The sequence below is a fragment of the Mauremys reevesii genome, linkage group 2 (genome assembly GCF_016161935.1).
Source record: "Mauremys reevesii isolate NIE-2019 linkage group 2, ASM1616193v1, whole genome shotgun sequence".
Lineage (NCBI taxonomy): Eukaryota > Metazoa > Chordata > Testudines > Geoemydidae > Mauremys > Mauremys reevesii.
In genome coordinates, this window is record NC_052624.1 from 120,179,038 (window position 1) to 120,199,642 (window position 20,605).

The window sequence follows — 20,605 nt, forward strand, 5'->3', positions numbered from 1 at the left end:
AGGTGTCTGCAGACAGGAGTTATATGGCTCCTGCAGGGCCCTGAGTCAACAGGGGTTGAGGGAAAGACACCAGCAGGGAAGGAGAGCTGCCTGCTGACCTCTCCCAACCCAGGGAGGAATAAGATTAACAGTGAGTGGCCAACTAAGGGAAACTGATGGGAATAAGCACAGCCCCAAGAAAGGGATCTGTGAGACTTGGGAGAAGGAGAAGACTTGGGAGACCCAGAAAAAAAAATTCTCGGGTAAGAAGAAATGGGCCTAGCAGAGAACCAGGCAGAAGTGCTTGCTTGTGTTTGAACTCTGAAAGGAATTCAAATAGAGGACAGATGCTCAGGGAGGAGAGGCTGGCCCATCTTGAAAATAAGGTGAAGATTCTGTAGGTTTGACTTCTATTTTGAAAGACTTAGTGCAGGACTTAATAAATTGGACCCCAGAAGGGGAATGTTTGGAATTTCTAGACTATGTGGACTTTTGAAGGGGCCATGAGCAGCCCCTGCGGCAGGACAGCCCCTGAGGAATCGGAGGCAAGGGCACCACAGAACCACTGCAGACCCTGGGAGGTAATTGGAAGGTTGTGATCTTTTTACACTTAAATTTGGGTTTCACTTTATTATATTTATCTTGATACCACCCAACTAATTTTATATTGTTTAAAAAGAATTCTGTGTACATGAGCCCAGGGAAATAGGTCACAGGCTGCATAAATAAACAAACAAACAAATAAATAAGTGTCATTGGAACTGAAATTTCAATTTACATATTGCAGTATAGTGTAATAATTTGGGATTCTCATACTGCTCCAATATAGATGACTTTTCACTGTATCTGAGCTTAGCCCACACAAGCTCATAAACATCATACTAGTAGCAGTAGAATTAGTATTGAATGCATGTAAATAATTCCATTGAACTTGATAAAGTTAAGCATTTGTGTAAATTTTGCAGAGTTGGTGCCCAAGGCACAATAAGTATATATATGTTCAGAGAAGGAGAAACAAAATTGGCAATTTATGTACAACTCAATTTATGAAGCACCATGATGGAAGTCAGTCTTTAAGAAGGGCCTACATAAGGACAGGGTACTATGGGACATGCAAATGAGCCCCCAGGGAGGTTGCACAATGCATAGGGAACTACCTGGAGGAAAGCATAGAGGTGCTCGTGCAAGAAACTGACAAATGAGTGTATAAGAATTGAAGAATAGGCAGAGCAAAGGGGAAAGCAGTATTGCCAGCCCACACAATTCTAAAATCAGCCCACATGATTCTAAAATCATGAGTCAGACCCCCCAAAATCACGACAATTTAACAACTACATATTTAGTTATTTTTATTTGCCTTCATGTATTCAAACTTTCTTCTGCAACCATGAGGGCTAGAAACTATTAAATGAAAGCTGAGAATCTCATGTAGTCACATGACTCCAGGAGGTGGGGGCTTTCAGGAAAATACCAATTACTATAAGATTCATATTGAGAGAGTTGGAAACCCAGATGGGGGCAATACAACACTAGATAAGGAAAAGTCAATTAGGGAGGGCAGCATTGCTGTTGTTAATCGGAAACATGAAGACATACAAATGTAAATGGATTTAAAGCAGTGGTGGGCAACTTGCAGCCCGCACCCATCAGGGTAATCCGCTGGCAGGCCGTGAGATATTCTTTACATTGACCGTTCACAGGCATGGCCGCCCACAGCTCCCATTGGCCACAGTTTGCTGTTCACAGCCAATGGGAGCTGCGGGAAGTAGCGGTTCAATGTAAACACTGCCTTGCGGCCCGCCAGCGGATTGCCCTGATGGATCGCATGGGGCCCGCAGGCCGCGAGTTGCCCACCACTAATTTAAAGTGTCACACTGCAAGTTTATTAAGATCAATAGAAGACCTTTCTTCAAACTACCAGTCATTAATTGGGCCTAGTGCATAAATGGTCTCCTGCTATACAACCAATGAATGAGAGTTGTCTCACTTAGCTACTGAATTCCTGATTAAGCCCTCTGCTGAATCCCATCACCCTCCCTTGTGAGAAGGAACGAGGGTATAGCATGGGGGAGGCCAGTCTCTGAGGATCTAAGATCTCCCATTACTCCCCAGTTTCACAGGGTCCACCAGTCCCCCCTGATCCCTATGCTCAGGGCTACCCTGGGAGCTGACCATTTGCAGCCTCTTACCTGCACTGGACACATTGGTACCAAGTTATTATGATATTTATTGACAAGTATTACCCCCATCACTTAAAAAATATAATATGTTGTACTATTTCTTATTCTTCCTCTCCCCAGCTGCCAGGCCTCTTGGGTGCTGAGAGGAAGATGAAAAAAAAAAATAAAAAAAAAAACATTTGACATGTTGCCAATCTTGCCAAAAGAGAAAAATTTCTTCCTCACCAAATAGATGATCTAGTCAGGACCACAGCAACACTGGTAATCTGGCTCTGATAACTACATCACCTATGGGTCAGAGCTGGTAGGACAGTTTTCCACAGCAGCATTCCACAAAGGGTCGAAGTTTGCTTGATCCAATCAGCAATTTCCATGCCTCCCAGAACTAGCCAATGGCCTGTAAAGGAGAGGCAGAGACTCCTCTGTTCTCTTTATTTTCACAGCCACAGCTATAGCACTTCCCACACACAATTCCCAATAGGATGGCAGGGAGGAGAAGGGGCACTGTTAACAGAGGGCATGCTCTCCCTCTGACCAGGATCCTAAAGGATGGCCTTTCTTCAGCTGACCCAATCATCCACTCCTCTCCTAAGATGGAAAGTTGGAGTTGCTGATCAAAAATACAAGCATACACTCCCAAATAGGGTACAAATACAGCATATATTGATGCTGATTTGTACCAAATAAGGAAAACAAAAAAGTATACCAAAATTCAACTAAATCTTGAGCAGCACTTCTTTTGTATGGCTTGGGTACATAGCAACAACTACACATTTATATCTAGATTAGATAGTCAGCACATTGCCGCAGCAGTGAGCTGCTGCATGTCCTCCAGACCCCATCAAAAGAACAAAGGGGCCACTCAGATATGATGTGTTCCATCGTTTGTGTCTGTTGATCACAGTTGCATAAAGTTTTTACCTCATTTTCTGTTTAAACAGGATTTGTTCACATCTCCCATGAGATGTCCTGATGCGATTCAATCAGCACCAGTCTTTCCGACATAAATCAAAACCCGGTGGTTCCTCGGCAGGGTCAACAATGAGCTGTTTGTTTTGAGCAGTCAAAACGCTCCATGTGACTCTCCATTGAGCAGCACTCAATGTTTATTATGTATCATCTTTTATAAAGTAACATTGAAACAAATTCTATCTTAATAATAAAAAATAATTATTTAGAACACTATACTATTCATCAATATGTTTGATTTTCCCCCCCAAGCATTGTTCCCCCACAAAAACATACTTTTGGTGTCATATTTCTAATACAGGATTTTACTTTAATTTTCATATAATTTTTCATATATATATATCATTGAATTTTGAATTATATTAAAATGTTAAATCTTGGTGGATTGTTACATGAACTATCACATAACAATAAATGTTAAGGTAAATAATACAATAAAATAAGAGTAACATATGTATTTTTATCTCAGAAATTCGACAAATAGTATCAAAGATATTTGAGAAGATCCCTGACAAGCACAGCAAAATTCCGTATTTCTCATCATCAAGGGGAAAAACATGGTAAAAATACTCAGACTATCAGTAATTCTACTCATGGACGTCAGCATTACCACATTGTGATGCTGGCAGACCATATGCCAGCTGATGCCGAGGACCCTATGTCTCAACTGAATACTGACAGTTACATAGCTGGAATCTGTTTGGTTCACTTGTGGGCTAATATTGATAGAAGAGGTATTAGAATTATAAGAAAGTGTGTAGTGTTTAAACTCTATTGAATGCTTGTGGATTTCTGCATGCATTAATCTTTGCTTGCATTTATCCGCATTCCGAATTGTAATATACTTGAGAAGGTGTATTGTGAGCCTCTGTGACAGGAGAAGGATGTCATCTTCTTAGCATATGCACAACATGCCTCAGGTGACATGTGATAAGGATTCATCACTGAACTTGATCTGCTGATTGGATCATTAGCTTCCCCAGTTTGGGCCAGGTACTGTTGGGGAGTGTGACATGAACGCTGATCTGTGTCCCCCAAGAAGGGCATTAATTAGTGTAAAGAACTGCTTTTCTACAGAAATTGTTACATCCTTCCTGAAAGAGGAGATCCATCCATAGCAGATGGCTATGGTTGGATCTTACAAATGGTAACTCCCCTACTTCTGGATTGAGAAACTGTCAACAAAAGGACTGAAGACTCTTATTGCTCTTTTCTCCTCCTTGTGAAATCCCTGTGAGAGGACTCATTCCATCAGCTGAGTTTGCAGCTCAGAGCACATGGCAGGAGGGGGATAAAACCCCAAAACAAGGAACTAAGGATCTCTATGCTGCTAGGACTCTGGGTTTCTAGGCATAAGTAATAGATCTCCAGGTACTTAGCCTAGGTTAGCCCTAAAGGGCAAATGTAGCTTGCTGATTATAGAAGTCTGTATTACTTTTTGAAACCTAAGACTGTAACTCACTTGTGTGTCTATGTTTGCTTCCTTTAACCTTGGAAATAACTCTCTAATTTCCTTTTCCTATTTAATAAATCTTCATATAGTTTACTATAGGATTGGCTACAAGCGTTGTCTTTGGTGTGAGACCCCAGGCACAATTGAGCTGGGGTGAGTGACTAGTCCCTAGGGATTAGGAGTAACCTGAATATTGCTGTGATTCTTGGTGTAAAGGGCCATCTATCACAGAGATACTTGGGGTTTGTGCCCTGGTTTTTACTAGTCTGTCGTGAGGTTGTACTCACGCTCTTATGTCACTGTTGGTAGCATCACACATGGTATTTTAAAATGGCCAAAGTTCAAAAAAGTTAGTCAACAATGAGCTTTTTAAGACAAACAAGTTACTTTTTCATACTTTATTTACTTGTGCAAAATATAACGCAGACAAAACATGAATAAAATTTGCAGATGTCAGTCCTGATTCAATAAGTATCCCTATTTAGGAAGGGCCCTTAACTTTGTGTAATGAATGGGACTTAATTGTATATGTATTATTAAGCATGGGCTGAAATGCTGTCCTGAATTGGAACCTTAGCTTTCAGTTCAGAGAAGCAACCCTATCCAGGAAAACACTTCAGCATGCACTTAACTGAAGCAAGTCATGCATGTTAAAGTTAAGCATATGTTGAAGTGCTGTTCTGAGCAAGAATTCTAGGCTTTGATCCTGCTAAAATCTGTGTATTTGCTTAACTTTAATATGTGTTTCAGTGTGAGGAGGACCTGGGCTTTAGTGTATATTTCAATAGATGTTTAGGCTCTGATTCTCAAACACTTAGGCATGTACTTAATTTTAAGCTTTTCAGTAGTCTCATTGAAGGCTTCAGCTGGAATACTCATATGCTTAGGTAAGCAAATGCCTAAATGTTTGCAGGACTGGGGCCACACTACTATCTGCAATATTTTTACAGTTCTGTTTTCATATGTCAATAGTACAATGAAAATTGAATTATACCTTTGCTTCTGCAATGTGAAAAAGTTATAACCTGTTAAATATTTGAAATAGATGAAGGTTTGGAAAACAAATAAACACATCTTTTGGTAGAAAGTAATGTAACAAGAATATATAAGTTGATACAGGTTGCAGAATTTAAAGCTGTAGGTTTATTTTTAAACAGGCAATGGCTGCTTTTGGTTTCATCAAAATAATGACTGGTAGCCGATTTTCAGATATCTTAAATGAGGGGGGAAACAGATTTTTTTTGTCAGACTAAACCCTCCATAAAGCCAACAAAGTCCCAGTTGCTGTCTGTGTTATTATACTTCACTCCAAAATAGAAGGGGTAAACAGCAGCTGAAAAGACTAATGCATGGCTTCTTGAACTTCTGAACTGCCTCAGCCAGGCAGGAGCTCTGGAAATATTAATAAGAAGAATCCAAAATGTTCAAATAAATGATTATGCTAAAAATGAATTTGTAAGACTAAAATATTTTTATTTCATAAGGGACTTGAGTAGGAGAATTACACTTTTATCTCATTTGCTATGCCTTTGCATGGAGGAATGAAAAGAAAGTAGTAGAAATTAAATAGATTGGGCTGAATTCTGCTCTGTTACTCAGTGTAAATTCAGAATAACTTAATTTCACTGTAAGATATTTCCAGTTTACACCACTGTCATTGAGACCAGAATTTGGCCCAATTTCTTGAATAAACTATTTTTTGAATGGGAGAAACATACAGAGACTATGACAAACCTTCAATTTGTTTTTTCTCAATGGCCTGGATTGCGGCAGAAGTCAATAGTCTTATGTCTATCATGTTTATGACAATTTATGTATTAAGTTGTCACTTCAATCCTGTGGTCTTTACTCACCTACTCCAAAACCCATGAACGGAGATGCTGGTGGAGGAAATCTCCATGATGATTACCCCTCAGTTTCCTAAACATTGACCTGTTTAGAGTTGTGGAGGTCAAAGTTTGTCCTATTCTACCAAATAAACTCTTGGGCCTACCTCCAAAACTTGTGGCTTCCCAGGAAATCCTCAGGAGGCCTCAGGCTATCTCTGCAGAGGTCCTGTCCCTCCACATAACCTCTGGACACTAGCAGCCCACTTTTTGATCTCCAGTAGAGTCATTTCGTTGACGAGACCATACAACTCTGGGCTACATTTTTCTGCTTAAGCTCTGCAGGGCTGGAAAGGGAGCAGATGCATCTCCTGCACAGCCTTTGACCCATGGAAACATTTCTATGGGGTTTGGAAGACCCTTAACCTTGAGACTGAGTCCCCTTTCCATGCAGAAGGAAGGAGATCTGCACACAGAGGATACCCTTCATGCTTGGATTTCCAGGAGACAATACACTCAATGTTGATAAAGGGGTTAACAGGGGGGTCTGAAATTCCATTCTTCCAGCAGAGTGGAATGGATTTAGATCAGGGATTAATCTGGCCCTCAAAGACTCTGAAGTGACTACATACAAGGAGTTTGGTGAAGTTCTACACTCAACCACCTCTTATTTGCTACCACATAAAACATATATGACAATCCCATTTTGACGTTGCAAGGCCAATTGTCTGATGAGGCATTGAATTAGCAACTTCAGCAAATAACTTTGGTCCAGTCACTAGGCAGGTTTGTCCCTATAAAAAGGGATGGGAACTTTCATGAGTTTGCTTTCAGGTGCTTTCCAACTGCTTAGTCCTTTCAGAGGAAGGTGGAGTTGCCCCTTGTGGGGAGACAGGAATTGCCATACTTGATCAGACCATGATCTATGTGGTCCAGCAGCAGCCTATAGCTTCTGAAGACTGTGAAATAAACCTCTGTAGTAGGCAATTATGAAATAATCTGACCACAGGAAAAGTCTCTTCCTAACCCCCATCAGTAAGAGACTGGTTTATAGCTTGAAGTATGAGATTTGTATCCCTACTAAGATTCTTGGGGAGGTTTAATCCTTACAGTTGTAACTCCGTATATTCTTGTTAACTGAGAAATGCCCATTCCTTATTTTCAATTCCTGTTAAGCTCTTGGCTTCAGTGATATCTTGTGGCTATATAAATTCTACAGGTAAAGTGTGTGTGGTGTGAAAAAAATAGTGTTCAGACTTTTAAAACCATAGACCTCGGGAGACCCACTAGCAGTCAGGGACATCCATGCAGGTTCCATGGTAACAAAAGGGGGATAGTACAGTTCTGCATTCATGTTCTTATGATGTCCCCTGTCATTGTGCCTGGAGTAGATCACAGCTAAGAATGCCAAACTCGGGACAGACTGTCGGAAAACAGGGCAGGTGCCCCAAACTGGTGGAATATTCTATCATTGGATTGCAACAAACCAGTAACAAATGTGTACTTCTGGATCACTATATTAGTTTTACCATGAAGCCACAGACAATGGCCTTAGGCATCCCAGACTGGACATTGTGATGAAAGGTTATTAAAACCAAATTCAACACATACTGGTTCTTCTAACCCCCGGGGACCAGTCACTTAACCAGGTCAATGGATACTTAGATCAAACAACAAAAACAATGCTGTAGTCAATCTTTAGTAAACCAACTAAAGATTTATTAACTAAGACAAAGAAATTAGAGTTATTAAATGGTTAAAGCAGATAAAATAGTTTAAAGTTGGATCAGATAGTCCAAAATAATAGCAGGGATAGTTTTCTTTCTGGATTGCCCAAATAATTTGGGGGCCTCAGTACTTTTGTTCAAAATTTCCCCTTGTTAGAATTCACCAGTCCAGAGATGAAGTAGGAAAGAGGTGGCCTGGGGCCTTTGTTCTCTCCTTTTATATCTTGACACTTCTTGCTGGTAAAATCCTGGCTGTGTGATGGGCCAGGCAATTTCATGGCATATGTGCTTGGCCATCAGTCCTTCATATGAATTTCATATTCTAGCTTTCACCTATGCCTACATGCCATCTGAGGCAGACGATGTGCAGACACCCTTGTTTACAGCTCCTTTGTTATTTCTAAAGAGCTAACCTGTGGGTGTTTCTCAGACCCACAACATGTTTGAGTTACAAACACAGAGCAAAATTTCAGAACTCCACACACAATGTTGATATACACATTATAATAAGATAATAATATTCAGCAGATTACAACTTTCCCAACAATACTTCACAAGGCATACTTTGGACAAGATTTATCACAATTTTGTAACAGTGGTGACCATATTAGTGTATATGGTCACCTTCCCCTGGAGACTGCATCATATCTCCAATGGCCATTTCCCACAATCCACCAGTCATGAGGGTGTTGCACATTATGCTGGGGGAACTGCCATAAATTAATGCTGATAGATATATTAAATTACACCTGGAATCCCTATAGTTTTAATTAGGGATTATACCAAGGAAAGTAGCCAGTGCCCCACTTTTGGATAGATCTGACTTCTCCTGCACAGTCCCATTACTGCAGATCATCCACAGAGGTGCTTCTACAGGGTTGGGTGAAACAAGGAGCAGCCTAAAAACACAGCACATTTTATACTCAATTCCAAACTTTACTTAAAGATAAACAGAACTGTTTATTAAAAAATTAATAGAGTTCCCTAACCACAGTGTTAGAGATTATGGGGCATCTTGGCCCCAACTCCGCAGAGACTTTGGACTCATAGTTCCAAGAGAATCTGCAAGGACGGGTTCACTGTCAACCCTATGCATATCGAACCCAGAGGTATTTGCTTTTAAATATTTCATCTTTAAATACATACATGTAAAGTGTTTGCAGCAATTGGACAATAAGGTTCTGCAATGATTTATTTTTGGTTTTATTTCTAGCTAAGACAAAGAAAGATAATTTTTCAGCACTTCACACTATCACACAACTGACAGCTCCTCTTTCGTAATATATACTTACAGAAACCAGAATAGCATTAGCAAACGTATGTGCCTCTTCCACAAACACACAGGTTTATTGGCAGTAATGTGGATTTATGAAGCTAGTATTATAATTCTCAGTACTGTGCCACAGGATCCTATATCTGGACAAAATATAAAGCATTTAAAAATCTTGTCCCTATACGGTTCTGCTGACAAAAACATTTCAGATGATGACGATGATGATTTTTTGCACTGCCCAATGTCAGTATGCAGCTTGGGCAACAAAATAGTCTAATTCTTCCTGAAGTGGTACATGACATTTCTCTCCCTTAAAATAAAAAGGATGACAAGGCCTAAAGCAAGGCTTAGGAACACTCATTTAAATATTCCAGCTCCAACCACACTGCTTATAAAAGGGGTTTTGAATAATGAACCTCCCTGCTCCCAGGAGCTGCTTTTAACTTTTAAATGAAGCATGACTAAATTCTAGCAAAGAAGATTTGATGCTTCCAATTAGCTCAGAGAGTTGAAAATAGTTGTGATATTATCGCAGAGTGAGTTCTGTGAATCGGAGCCACATCCTGACATAGCCTGCATGCTGGTAATAGCTTCAGAAGAACCATAAAAATGACTTAATAACATAGTTGTGCATTCAGGCTACATCCCCCACCACCAAAACAAACAAACAAACAAAAGCTCCTGGTCATAATTGCACATCTGTATTCTATTGTCAGGTCATATTTTTCCCAATTTATGGGTTATTAATAATAATCACTTTTTTAATAATGCCTGCATAGCATTTTCACCTAGGGACTGTTCCAAAGACCACTGAATTCAATGGGAGTTTTTCCTACTTTTGTGTCATTAGAATACTTCAGAATACTCACAATATCTGTAACTTGACTGGAGATAACAATGCAAACTAAAACCCCAGTCCTGGCAAGACTTACACGTGTTTAAGTTTAAGCACGAGTAGTCCCCTTGAAGTCATTGGGACCTAATATAGCTCTTATAATCTTATATTTTTCCTAACATTGAATGATGTTAACAGAAAATGTATGCTCCTGACAATTTATTCTGTTTTGAAAGGCCAGGAGGGATCATTCTGATCTTAGTCGGACCTGCTGTATAGCACAGATCATAGAACTTCCTGCCATAATTCCAAGAGTGTATCTTTTAGAAAAAAATCAATCTTGCTTCAAAAATTATCAATGATGTGATGTTGAATCCACCATGACGCTTGTTAAATTGTTCAACTGGTTAATTACTCTCTCTGTTAAAACTGTACACCTTATTTCCTGTCTGAATTTGTCTAGCTTCAGGTTCCAGCTATTGGATCATGTTAGATTTTTCTCTGCTAGATTGAAGAGTCCATTATTAAATATTTGCTCTCCACTTAGGTACTTAGACTAATCCAGTAACCTTCTCCTTGTTAAGCTAATAGATTCAGATCTTTAAGTCTGTCACTATAATGTATGTTTTCTAATCTTTTAATCATTCACATGGTTCTTCTCTGAACTCCCTCCAATTTATCAACATCCTTCTTGAATTGTGAGCTTCAAAACTTGACATAATATTCCTGCAGTGGTAGCACCAGTGCCAAATCAAGAGGTAAAATAACCTCTCTACTCCTACTTGAGACTCCCTATTTATTGCATCTCATGATTGCATTAGCCCTTTTGGCCAGAGCTTCACACTGGGAACTCATGTTCAACTGATTATCCACCATGGCACCCAAATATTTTTCAGTCACTGCTTCTCATGGTAGAATAGGTATGGACTACATTTTTGTCCCCAGATTTACATGTAGCTGTATTAAAAGGCACATTGTTTGCTAGCCCCTAGTTTTCCAAGGGATCTACCGAATCAGTGATCTCTCCTCGTCATTAGTTCCCATTTCCCAATTTTTTTGTCATCTGCAAATTTTATCAGTGATGATTTTATATTTTGTTCCCCATCAGTGATAAAGATCTTTACAAGTTTACAAGAAGAGGAAACTTGGACAGATTACTAGGCAAGAGTATAAAAATATTGATCAAGCAATCAGGATGTAATCAGGAAGGTCAAAGCACAACTGGATTTGCAGCTAGCAAGGGATGTGGAGGATAACCAGAAGGGTTTCTACAGGTATGTTAGCAATGGTTAGGGAAAGTGGAATGTGGAATGTGGAAGGCAACCTAGTACAGGTGGAAAAAGCTGAAGTACTCAATGCTTTTTTTCCTTCAGCCTTCACAAACAAGGTCAGCTCCCAGACTGCTGCACTAGGCAGCACAGTATGGGGAGAAGGTGAGCAGCCATCAGTGGTTAAAGAACAGATTAAGGATTATTTAGAAAAGCTGGACATGCACAAGTCCTTGGGGCCAGATGCAATGCATCCGAGCATGCTGAGGGAATTGGCTGATATGATGGCAGAGCCATTGGCCATTATCCTTGAAAACGCATGGCGATTGGGGGAGGTCCCGAATGAGTGGGGAAAGGCAAATATAGTGCCCATCTTTTAAAAAGGGAAGAAGGAGAATCTGGGGAACTACACATCAGTCAGCCTCACCTCTGTCCCCAGAAAAATCACAGAGCAGGTCCTCAAGGAAACCATTTTGAAGCACTTGGATAAGAGGAAGGTGATCAGGAACAGTCAACATGGATTCACCAAGGGCAAGTCATGACTCACCAACCTGATTGCCTTCTATGATGAGATAACTGGCTGTGTGGATATGGGGAAAACGGTGGACATGATATAACTTGACTTAACAAAGCTTTTGATATGGCCTCCCACAGTATTCTTGCCAGCAAGTTAAAGAAGTATGGATTGGATGAATGGATGATAAGGTGGATAGAAAGCTGGCTAGATTGTCGGACTCAATGTGTAGTGATCAATGGATAGATATCTAGTTGGCAGCCGGTGTCAAGAGAGTCGGTCCTGGGGCCGGTTTTGTTCAATATCTTCATTAATGATCTGGATGATGGGATGGATTGCACCCTCAGAAACTTCACGGATGACATTAAGCTGTGAGGAGAGGGAGATATGCTGGAGGGTAGGGATAGAGTACAAAGTGACGTAGAGAAATCGGAGAATTGGGCTAAAAGAAATCTGATGAGGTTCAACAAGGACAAGTGCAGAGTCCTGCACTTATGATTGAAGAATTCCATGCACTGCTATAGGCTGGGGACTGACTGGCTAAGGGGCAGTTCTGCAGAAAAGGACTTGGGCATTACAGTGGACAAGAAGCTGGATATGAATCAATAGTGTGCCCTTGTTGCCAAGAAGGCTAACGGCATATTGGGCTTCATTAGTAGGAGCATTGTCAGCAGATCGAGGGAAGTGATTATTCCCCTCTATTCAGCACTGGTGAGGCCATATCTGGAGTACTGTGTCCAACGTTGGTCCCCCCACTACAGAAAGTATGTGGAAAAATTGGAGAGAGTCCAGCGGGGGGGCAATGAAAATTATTAGGGGGCTAGGGCACATGACTTATGTGGAGAGGCTGACAGAACTGGGCTTTTTTAGTCTGCAGAAGAGAAGAATGAGGGAGGATTTGATAGCAGCCTTCAACTACATGAAGGGGGATTCCAAAGAGGATGGAGGCTGTTCTTAGTGGTGGCAGATGACAGAACAAGTTGCAGTGCGGGAGGTCTAGGTTGGATATTAGGAAAAACTATTTCACTAGGAGGGTGGTGAAGCACTGGAATGGTTTACCTAGTGAGGTGGTGGAATCTCCATCCTTAGAGGTTTTTAAGGCCCGGCTTGACAAAGCCCTTGATGGGATGATTTAGGTGGTGTTGGTCCTGCTTTGAGCAGGGGGTTGGACTAGATGACCTCCTGAGGTCTCTTCCACCCTCATTGTCTATGATTGTGAATCACTGATAATTACTTTCTGGGAACAGTCTTTCAACCAGTTTTGCACCCACTTATGATTCTGTTTAGTAGTGTAGGAACAAGAATCGATATCCAAAGAACCCTCCTGGAAACAGACCTGCTAAATGACAATTCCCAGTTTACAGTTACATTTTAAGACCTATCTTTTAACCAGTTGTTAATCCATTTAATGTGTGACATGTTCATTTTATATTCATCTAGGTTTTTAATCAAAATGTTGTGCACCTTACTGAAGTCTAAATATTTTATATGAACACTATTGCATTTACCGACCAAACTTGAAATCTCATTAAAAAAAAAGGTATCAAGTTATCTTTGCAGGATCTATTTGCTATTCACTCATGTTGATTGGCACTAATTACATTACTCTGCTTTAGTTCTTTATTGAGTCCCTGTAGAGGGGTTCGGTTGGGGGTTGCCCCTCTCCGGGCAGCTGGGAGCCAGGCAGCCTCACTATTTAGGTCTGGTGCGTCGGGGAATTAGCATGGTCGGGGAGGAAACAGTCAAGGGCTCAGGCCCTCAGGCAGGGGCTGAGCAAATAGTTCAGGAACAGGCTCAGGCCCTGAATCAGGGCGGGGCAGCAACCAAACAGTCTGGAGCTCAGGCAGAGGCTGAGCAAATAGTTCAGGAACAAAACCCAGGCTCCTAGTCCTGAGTGTCTGGGGCAAGAGGGAGACTGCCACCCGTGGGTGGGGTGATGGGGGGATGCAGGCCCACTCTCTCCTCTGCGTCCCAGCCCGGGGCCCAACAGCAGCCGGTGGCCTGCTGCTGTGTCAGTGGGGATCCTGGCCGCAACACACTGACATCGGCTCTGGGTGTGCCGCAGCCAGGCTAGGGTCGGCTGCCCCAGGCTACTTCCTACCTCTCCATCTAGCAGTACCTGTGTCTGGTCGGTGTCTTCCACGGCATCAAGCACCATGGGCTCCTCAGGGTACTCAGCAAGCGGTAAGCTGGGCAGCTCCTCTGGGTCGCTTCTCACAGATAGGCCTACTAGCTTCTCTGGCGTCTGGTCGGCATCTGGCCTTGACTGGTATGGCCTGTCCTCGGGTCTGTCACAGGCTGAAGGAGTCTCCCCAGCGGGAGCTAGGGCACCAGCATCTGGCCTTTCCGGCGGCCAGCGAGCTTCTGAGCCCTGGAGTTGGGCTTTTGTACTTCTTGTCCTGCGCCTTGACCTCTGGGGGTGGGGGAACAGGCGCAGGCTCCAGTGGCTCCACCCACTTTGGCATCCGGAAGGGCTCATCCCTCTCTGGGGTGGCTGGGAGCCAGGCCGCCTCACTACACACCCGTATCAGTCACTCCATTATCTTGCCCAGAATTGATGTCAGGCCTACAGTCTTATAATTATGCAGGTTATCCATTTACCCTTTTTAAAAATTGGCACAGCATTAACTTTCTTCCAGTCTTCTGGAACTTCCCTAGTGTTCCAAAACTTATTAAAAATCAACATTAACAGTCCAGTGATCTCCTCATCCAGCTCTTTTAATGACCTTGCATGCAAGTTATTTGGACCTGCTGATTAAAACATTTTTAATTTTAGTAGTTTCTGCTTAATATTTTCCATAGGTATTTGTAGAATGTTAACAGTATTATCATCACCCTATGATGAGACTGCAGAATCTGTTTTTCCCCAAATAGAGAAATATTTATTGAATCTTTCTGCCTATTATGCAATATTACAGGTAATTCTACCATTTCCACCTAGTAATAAATCAATATCTTTGTCAGGATTCTTTTTCTTCCTAACATACTTAAAAAAAATCTTCTTTATTGTCCTTAACGCTGCTGACCATAGAGTTCTCCTTGTGTCCCTTTGCTTCCCTTATCAATTTTCTACAATTCCTAGCTTCTGATTTATATTCATTACTATCAACTTTCCCTTTCTTCCATTGGTCATATATTTGTATTTTATTTTTATTTTTTACAGCTTTCTTCATATCCCTTCTAAATGAGGTTGTTTTTTTTAACCAGCACAGCCTTCTTCCTCCACTGTGGGAATGTGTCTTTTTGGGCATCTAGTAAGGTGTTCTTATGTGATTCCCAATTATCATCCACAATTTTTTACTAAATTCTTCCAGCTAATTTGGCTCTTAATTTTTTTCAGCTTTGTGAAACTAGCCCTAAAGCACTAAGTATATATATATTCCTGGTCTGGACTTTATTCTGCCTGTCCATTATTAATGTGATCAAATCATGATTACTTGTACCTAAGCTACCATTAATTTTTAGTTCTTTCATCAGTTTCTCTTTATCTGTTAGGACACGGTCTAATGTAGAATTCCCCAGTATCGGCTGCAACCGTTTTTGAGTTAGGAAATTGCCTTTTATAATGTTTAGGAATTCCAAAGATATTTTAGTACTGGCAGCATGAGACAGCCAGCATATGTCACTCAAATTGAAGTCCCCCATGGTCACACAGGTTTTTTTATTTTTCTACACATTGTAAATAGGTGCATAAAGGAGCAGTCATCCTGTTCCCTAATGTGATTTAGGGGGTCTATAACAGACACCAACTAGTACCACATCTTTTGTTTTTTTCCATTAGGACATTGATCCATAAGCATTCAAGCTCATTTTCTTCCAAGCTATCAGTGGCTCAGAAACAGGCAGTGCCATTTTTGACACAGAATGTCACTCCCCCTCTCCTTTTGCCCATTTGATCCTTCATAAAATAGGTTACAACCATTGATTTTGAACATTCCAATCGTGCAAGTCAACCCACGGGTTTCAGTAATACCAGCTAGATCAAATTAATGCTCATAAATGAGCAATTCCAATTCCTCTTGTTTGTTACCAGGCTCCTAGCAATAGTGTATAGACAATTAAATAATTTCTTCACTTCATGTCCTTTGGTTTCCTGATTAATTTTGTTCTCAACATCTCAATTTTGTGCTGAGTGCTTGAATCTTCCCTATTTTTACCCTCCCCTTTTATTATATTTAATAAAAAATAAACGACCACAAGCAAGTTTTCATGTAAAAATCCTTTGTCCGCATGCTATGTTATTAATGCGGTGTTATTATTGGCTGTTTGTGTGGCTTTTGACAATTATTATTATTTCCTTATATTCTCTGTTTATATTTGCAATGGGGGGAGGAGAACAGGCTCATGCTGAATATACAGCATGGATTAAGGTAAACAAAGCCTTTTTTAGAGTCAGTACTAATCAACTAGTTGTTTAGCAACAGAAGTTTGTTCAAAATGTTTCTCTTGTAAACTGTGAGTGCAAAATGAGTGGGCAGAGTTATAACATTGAGTTTTAGGCTCCAATGTAAACATAAAGGAGAAGGTAAGACAGAATATTATTTCTGAAACAATATACAAGTTTTCCTAGAGTCTCCCCAGCTCTCTGCAAAACAACACTTTATTATGTATGTGATTTTTTACTAGCAGATTTCTGACTCATGCATCTACAAGAAAGCAGATTCTTATCTGTAGTAACTTAAACAGGATTTGGTAGGGCAAATGAAAGTAAAATATACAGATTGAGTAAGGAGTACAGAATCAGTGCCTAAAGTGTCTACATGTGTCTTAGAATTAGGGCTGTCAATTAATCACATTTAATGCATGTTATTAACACAAAACAAATTAACTAGATTTTAAAAAATGGTCACATTTAATTGCAGTTTTAATCACACTGTTAAACAATAATAGAATACCAATTTAAATTTATTACACATATTTTTGATGTGTTTCTAAATTTTCAAATCTATTGACTTCAATTACAACAAAAAAATACAAAGTGTACAGTGCTCATTTTATATTATTATTTTTATTACAAATATTTGCACTGTAAAAAGATAAAAAGAAATAGTATTTCTTCAATTCACCAGTTTACAAGTACTGTAGTGCAATCTCTTTATTGGTATTCTACTATTGTTTAATGGTGCAGTTAAAACTGCCATTAATCACAATTAATTTTTGTAATCTCACGATTAATTGCGATTTTAAAAAATCATTTAACAGCTCTACTTAGAATATATAATATTCAGTCTATTATTCTTCTTGGAAGAGAAACATCCCTGTGCGAGTATTAGTAGGTACTTTGCACACTGGGAAGAAGGTAAATCTGGGTACAACCGTTTTTTGGTTTCCTATTCATTTTTGAATGCAGTTCAAGTTATTGAGTGAAATCCTGGCTATACTGAAGTCAAAGGCAAAAATCCTCTTCGCTTTAATAGGGTTTCACCTACTGAGTTTAATTTACAAAATTATATATGATTGGTATTGCTGGCTGAATTATTTTTTGGGGGGTGGGTCAAAGATTTTCATTGAAAAACTACCTTTTTTCTAAAAGCATACTTTTTGAGAAAAATTGTCAACATTGTCAGAAAAGTTCCATTTTTGTCGTATTTTCCACTGTATTTTTAACCAAAATGTTATGGACATTTTTAGCAAAATAATTGTAGAAAAACATTAACATTTTTTTTTCATTCTCAGAAAACCCAGATTTTAATAGGAAAGTGCAATTTTCATCAAAGAGAAACATTTGATGTTTTCTAAGATTTTTTTAAATCAGTAAACGTTTTGGAAAAAAGGTTTTAAAAATATATTGAAAAGTGTCATAGAAAATGGTTCAATTTTTAGCCTTGCCAAAACTGAAACAATTTTGAAGTCTTGAATTTTTGGCAATTCCCCCCACCCTCCCATCCCAATTTTTCAACCATTTCTAATGGCTTGTTTCCTGGCAACCTGAGAGACTGCTTCTTTCTCATTGTGTACTGCCACAGATGCTGAGAGAACCTAGAGCAATCAAGACTCCCTGAATGTAAAGTTCTTGCTGTGAGATATATATAAGTACATATAAAGGGTGTTCTCAGCAGTAACTCTGCTCCTTCCACTGCAGAAATTTGCGTTTGGCAGCCATAGATACTTTTGCAGTGCACAATATAAATCTGACCAAGGGCTTTCAAAGCAAACATGGCCCATCTGGCAACTCTGGTTTGACTGTAGCTTGCAGGCATACTGACAAATATTGCTGTGTGCCCCGTCCTCCTTCCTCAAATGCAGTCACATGCTCAGTATTATGCAGCTTATCATTTTCCTATGACATTTGGCTGTGTTTTGTAGCTACCCCCCCATGCAATTTATTCCATATTCTCTCACAGATTCCATGCTATTTGGGGGCCACATAAAAATATTGTCATTGCTCAATTGTAACTTACTGGGTTTGTGGAACTTTGTGAGCATTTCTGCCACTTCCACATCTTTCTTCAAAAGGCAGGAGCAGTTGGTCAATGGGCTAATTGAACCATTGGTAACTTAAACCTCTGACTTTTCAGATTCTGTTTCACAAATTTCAGTCTTTAGCCAGCAATACCAATAGCACCCAAGGAAAGGATTGTGGCTGACCCATGGTTGAGTGAGTGAGGTGGGGAGATCACAAGGAGCCTCTTCCTCTCCTTGTGCCCACTGCACGAGGGCTCGCCTAAGCTCTTAAGCTTCCCCTTTTCACCAACCAGTAGAGTGAAGTTCTGAAACAGCCTTCCAAGGGGAGTAGTGGAGGCAAAAGACATATCTGGCTTTAAGACTAAGCTTGATAAGTTTATGGAGGGGATGGTATGATGGGATTGCCTAATTTTGGCAATTAATTTGGCAATTGATCTTTGATTATCAGCAGGTAAGTATGCCCAGTAGTCTGTGATGGGATGTTAGATGGGATGGATCTGAGTTACTACAGAGAATTCTTTCCTGGGTGTCTGGCTGGTGAGTCTTGCCCACATGCTCAGGGTTTAACTGATCACCATATTTGGGGTCGGGAAGGAATTTTCCTCCAGGGCAGATTGGCAGAGGCCCTGGAGGTTTTTCGCCTTCCTCCGCAGCATGGGGCACAGGTCACTTGCTGGAGGATTCTCTGCACCTTGAGGTCTTTAAACCATGATTTGAGGACTTCAATAACTTAGACATAGGTTAGGGGTTTGTTATAGAAGTGGATGGGTGAGATTCTGTGGCCTGCGTTGTGCAGGAGGTCAGACTAGATGATCATAATGGTCCCTTCTGACCTTAAAGTCTATGAGTCTATGAGTCTATGAAAGCGCACCAGCACAGTCTGCACCACCCTACAGGACTTAGTAATGACCAGGCTCTCCTTTGCATGCCCAAGAATGGTGTTCAGAGTAGTATGGAAGCTAGATTTGTTGAAATAAAACAGGTGGACAATTAAAATCAGGAGGAGAAGGAAGAGGTGGGGAGAATCAAAGTTTAATCCCTCCCCTGCACTGAGAAAAACACACATTCGCTTTTCCAGCAAGATCAGTACATCTCTAGTTCTGAAGATCTTTTAGCTCAAGGAGCAAATATATATTATTCTGGGCTTGCACAGTTATTAATGGTAAGCAAACAGCCAACTGGTCTTTGGAGTCTAAAAGGTATCAGTGCACCCTAGTTTTCAAAATAGAGACTATAGGATTTAAGTCTTTCATGCAGGGTTGGTTCACAGACAGGACAAGCAATGTGCCTGAGTGCAAATTATTGAAGGAAAACATTAACTAGTATAATCCTTGTTTAAGAGAAAGTGCAAGTGGAAAAAGTAACAGACTCATGGTCTCCTGCTTCTATGTATATTCCAAGGCAAAGTTTATCAATAAAAGTGATTATAAAATTATGTTGAGCTTTTTTTGAATAAGGAGATTTGTGACTCGATTAACTTATATTGTTATTTTAACAGTAAATAATGTTCAGACACCCAACGGGCTAATTGACTTGCCCAGTTTCCATGTGGAATAATTTACAAAACCACTACATAAGATATTATGTAATGATTGGCTGACTACAATCATTATTTCACACTGCTGGCGCAACTAAACTAAATATGAAATGGGCAGACAATGCACATTTTTTCTCATGCTTGGCACTGGTGAAAAATGTTATTAACTAAGAGCTCACTTGGGTCTGTTAGTCACTAGCTCCTCTAGAGAGCTGTGTAGATAGCTATGCCAGACATTGTGTCCCTAGAAGGAACAATATCCCTCTAGGCAGAGTGCAGCTACTCCTACACCCTGAAGAAGTGAACCTGCACTCCCTTTACTCTCTGAGAAGGTGATTCTTTGGTCCCCAAGTCACCCTGCATGTGGACTGTGGAGCAGAAGGAGGCAGCAGGTGGAACAAAAAATGGAGTTCAGCACTCCATACAACCTCCTCCTTTGGTTCTAAGGAGAAGCAAGAAGAGTAGGAAGGATCATCCTAGATTCTACTGACCTCCAAGTCTCCCGCCAGCAACACCTCTTGTCCCTAATTTCCTGTAGACCATAGCAAGATCCTCAGACCTTTGGACATTAGATAGTCATCAGAAGAGAAGCTGCATTCACATGGATCAACTAGTGTCTGACAGGAGTCCTCGTCTTGA